Here is a 4,186-nt window from a genome sequence, read left to right on the forward strand (position 1 = left end):
TTTTCCCTTCCTTTCACAACAGCAAGTACAAACTCATGTTCACCTTCATTACTAGCTTCATTTTTCTCTCTGAGAACTCTGCAAAGCATAGCAAGTTTACCAGGGTGCCAACCTGTCACCAAGGACATAGAACTGGCTTGTCTGAAACCCATGTCTCAACTTCCCTTCCGGAGTCTGCAGGGATGCTGCTGCTGTCATTATTCATCCTAGTGATCACTCCTCTTGTTTGAATCTATGAAAACATAACAGTTGAGGGGACTAAAGACATGAGTCAGTTTGTAGTTAAACCACTTTATTGATTCCTAGATAAGCAGGGAACTGACTGTATGCTACACATGTGGCCTTGTGCACAATACAGGAAAATTTCCTTTAAAATAGTGTTGTGAAATTAGAAATGTTAATTAAAAGAAAGAATTTTATGATAATTTTACACCCATTGTCGTAATCCCATGCAAGCAAATTGCACGTTAAAGAATGCATAGATGCATCTTTTTCTGAGTGTGCAAGTGCCTGTCCTAAATATCTAAGACAAAAAATATTCTTGATAATAAGAGCTGCCTGAATAGAGTCACTCAGCATTTTGTGCAATACTTTACAGTGTCATTAGCAACTGATTCGTAGCATTTAGGGTAGAAGGATGCAGTCAATGGATTTAGGGAAAAATCCCAAAATCCTCTAACTAAATTGTGAATCTGTAAAGGTTGGAGTGTTTCTTGTCCACTTCCCAAAGCTGTTGTGTCATACAATAGTCATACAACAGAACATACATGTTCTGAGTACAAAATTATGTAGTGCAAATGAAACTGAAACACAAAGGGCAGATCAAAGCATAATGAAATTAACGTTCAGATTAAATATTCCCAGGACTCATCAATGTGCCTAATTCAGTATGAGTACTGAACTCCAGGGAGCTATGCACTCCATAGTAAGTGTGATTTCTGGAGGCCATGAATTTCTCAGTGCCTACAAAAGCAAAGAAGAAGGCTAGCTTAGTCTTAATAACTGATTTTTAGATTCCCAGAATTAAGGTGACTCTGATGATTGAAGATCTATTCTCTATGAAAGCTTTATGAACATTAGTTCTGCTATATTAAAATATAAAGTAAATAAATAAACAAATACAGAAATCCAACCTTGAAGGGCCACATTTTTTTGTTCTTTTACTGCTGCTTTGTCTTCATGTTTATTTATCAGTCTAAAACTGTTCTATTGCGATACATAATTTTCTCTGTGGAGGAAGACAGTCTTTTAGTCTGTTTATTTAAAAAAAAAAAAAATAAGACTTAACATAAAGACACTGTCTATGAATATGTCATTGTCCCTTTTCCCTCTCCCAGTAACTTTCAACCCATCAGCCAATCTCAATAAAAAGCTTAGTACCATCTACATATCTCAAAGATGTTAAACCCAGTAAGTTTACTTACTAGTAATAATAATAGTTTATTATTAAACTGTGAGTGACTCTACTCCACAAGAAGATCCAAACAAGATTACTTTGTCATTAACACCAGAAAATCCAACCAGAAGTTTTCATTCTTTAGTTTGGCACTTGGTTAAACTCTTCATTCTGCACGTCTAGGGAAGTCTGCAGAATAGGTAATACTACATTATTACTAATGACAATATTTGGTGGTTTTGGTTGGGTTTTTTTTTTTTGTTTTTTTGGAAGGTAATAAGGCATCCATTATTTATTTCATTATTAGCTGAAGGAACTGAGGGATCTTGGTGTTTGTCACATATTTGCTGAAAGCAGCTATATAAAACCTTTGGATTCTGTTTTAAAGGGGTTTGCTTATCATGTGCTCCACAAGGTGTAGACTTGATGTCCTGAAAGTTACAAAAGACAAATAATAAATAACAGTGATGTGCAGCTTTGATACACCTTTTAGATTTTCAGCCTGAAAAATCCTATCTTGCACTTACTTGCTTCTGCTTCATTATATATACAGAATCTGTAATTAGAGACAGTTGACAACAGGAGAAGAACAAGTGTATTTTTTGAGTTTCAACATTAGACCTATCTGATATAGTGTAATGACTGCTTTAAAATCCTTACTGTGAAAGCAAATCTAGCTTCATTGAGCATGATGTTTCAGAGAGAAAAAGGGAGAGAAGGAGAAAAGAAGGACAAAAGGGCAACATGACTTAAGTGTTGGACTGGACAGTCTTTAAGGGTACCTTCTAATCCAAACCTTTCTGTGATTCTGTGACTTAATAATAAGAAATTAGGGCTGTCATGCATTCTCCATGTCATTCAGAATCATGCTTTAGACAGTACTTTCTCCTGATATCTTCTCTTTTTCCAGTTGGAAATTTGGTTTAGGAGCAGAGGAAATCTAGCCAATTTTCTGTGGTTTCCAGTGTCAGACACTCAATCAGAACATGTTTTCTGACACTGTTCCAAAGCTACAGTATGCAAATAAATTGCATATAATGTGATGCAACAAATCCAGAGAGACTTGACTAGAACAGACTGTTTTAGCCAGTTTGCAGGACTTGTGCCAGGGCTTAGATGCATCTTGATATCCACACAATGCTCCTGGGTTTATATTCCTATCTAACTGGTCTATATTGCTACTTGGTGTATTAAGAGTAAATGCAAACAAGTTCTAAACAGAGTCTGCAGCCGATTCACTTGATTTCAATGAGACAATGTCCATACATGGTTTTTAATGTGTTCATATAGATGATCTTTTATATAGGCAAAGCAAACAAAGAGTCTGACAGAAAATTTAGAGCCTGTAATTCCTCCACCTACCTTGCCTCTGTGGAAGAGAAAAATCATTTGTTGTTGGTGCAGGTTATGAGGCCCATACAGCTGATCTCTGCCTCCGACCAACACAGTAGAGCAAAGATAGCCTTATAATTTCTTATATAGCTGTTCCTGCAAAAGGAGTTACCAGGATTTATGGGTTAATGAGTCTCTTAAATAAGTTCTTTTGCTCCTGGAAGCAATAATGACCACTCTCATGGTATGCTGTCTGGAACAAGTATCAAAGTACTTGAGTACAGGAGTGGCTCCCCCAGTCCTTCGGGACTTCTGATCACAAATGAGTGGGGTTTTGCACACCAGCTCCACTTGAATTACTCTATGGAATAACCTTGGACTATCTTTTCAGGCATTGCTTCATTCAATAATAAAGCACGTGATTTCTTGTGTTGAAGGTGGCAATTAGGCAGAAACTTATTTTCTTCAGAAATACTCTTCTGGTATTGCCATACTCCAGATGACCCAGCTTCAGAAGCAAGTTCACACAAGGAAAGTAAGATGCCCTGCATATGTTAAGGCCAGAAAGGGGCATGGAGTTTAAATATAGTACAAGAAAGAAAAAGAGTAGGAAGAAATCAGAAAGATGGGGTATGTAGGCAATTCTAGTATTTTAATCTGAAAAGACCATGATTAATAGATTAAAAGCCAGAAGTGACCACTGTGAGGATTTATCTTTACCTCCAATGAACTTCAGCAACTATTTTGTGCTGGAGTTGAGTCACAACTGTTGCAAGTGGTACACATGTCTGCAAAACATGAAGGTAAATCAAGCTTGGTACAGATTTTCCCAAGTTATCCTTTCTAAGTTGGTGAAATTGCCTTTTACTGTATGATGGAAGTTGTTATTTTTCCATCAAATGGTGTTTTGAGAGCACTGAAAGCAATTAGCATTCAGGTAAATGTGTGCAAATAATCAGTTTGTGTTGACTTGTGATGTTGCTTGGGTTTATATTGCTTTGTATATGCAGTATCTGTTTCCTTGTTGAAAAGAAAAATGAAGATTAAGACAGAGCCTTAGAAATCTGCTTTCAACATGGTAACCTAAGATGTGCAATATAAATTATTGTATATTTTGTATACAATATAATGTTATTGAATTTTAATTTCAGAGAACAAATATTGTAACTCTAACAATTTATGAGAGCCCATCTCTAAAGCATATGCATGCCTTCCAGATTAAATGAATAACAGCAAAGAGAGTTTCATAGCTTTCTTTTTCTGTTATTATATTATTATGATTATGATATAAAGCACTTTTAACATCTGTGTGATACACAAAAATAATAAATGTCAGCACAGTTGAAAGATAATTATGACTTCTTGGCCTTGATTTTGCAAGAGTTTAAGCACATACTTGAAGTTAAGCAGAGTAGTGATCCTATATAAAGAATCATTAAACCTAAGCAGAAGGGCTTA

The 4,186-nt window shown here is 35.8% G+C and overlaps 1 long non-coding RNA gene across 1 annotated transcript; it reads right to left on the reverse strand.

Moving 5' to 3' along the window:
- Positions 1 to 1,701: 1,701 nt before the first annotated feature.
- On the reverse strand, positions 1,702 to 3,691 carry LOC134174023 (uncharacterized). Its single transcript, XR_009968473.1, has 3 exons — positions 3,449 to 3,691; positions 2,759 to 2,884; positions 1,702 to 1,827 (listed from the first exon to the last, which is right to left on the reverse strand). It is a non-coding gene; the product is annotated as an uncharacterized LOC134174023 (long non-coding RNA).
- Between the last annotated feature and the right edge of the window lie 495 nt (positions 3,692 to 4,186).

This window comes from Pezoporus occidentalis, unplaced genomic scaffold (genome assembly GCF_034315485.1).
Source record: "Pezoporus occidentalis ecotype Australia unplaced genomic scaffold, CSIRO_AGI_Poc_V1 ctg57, whole genome shotgun sequence".
Lineage (NCBI taxonomy): Eukaryota > Metazoa > Chordata > Aves > Psittaciformes > Psittacidae > Pezoporus > Pezoporus occidentalis.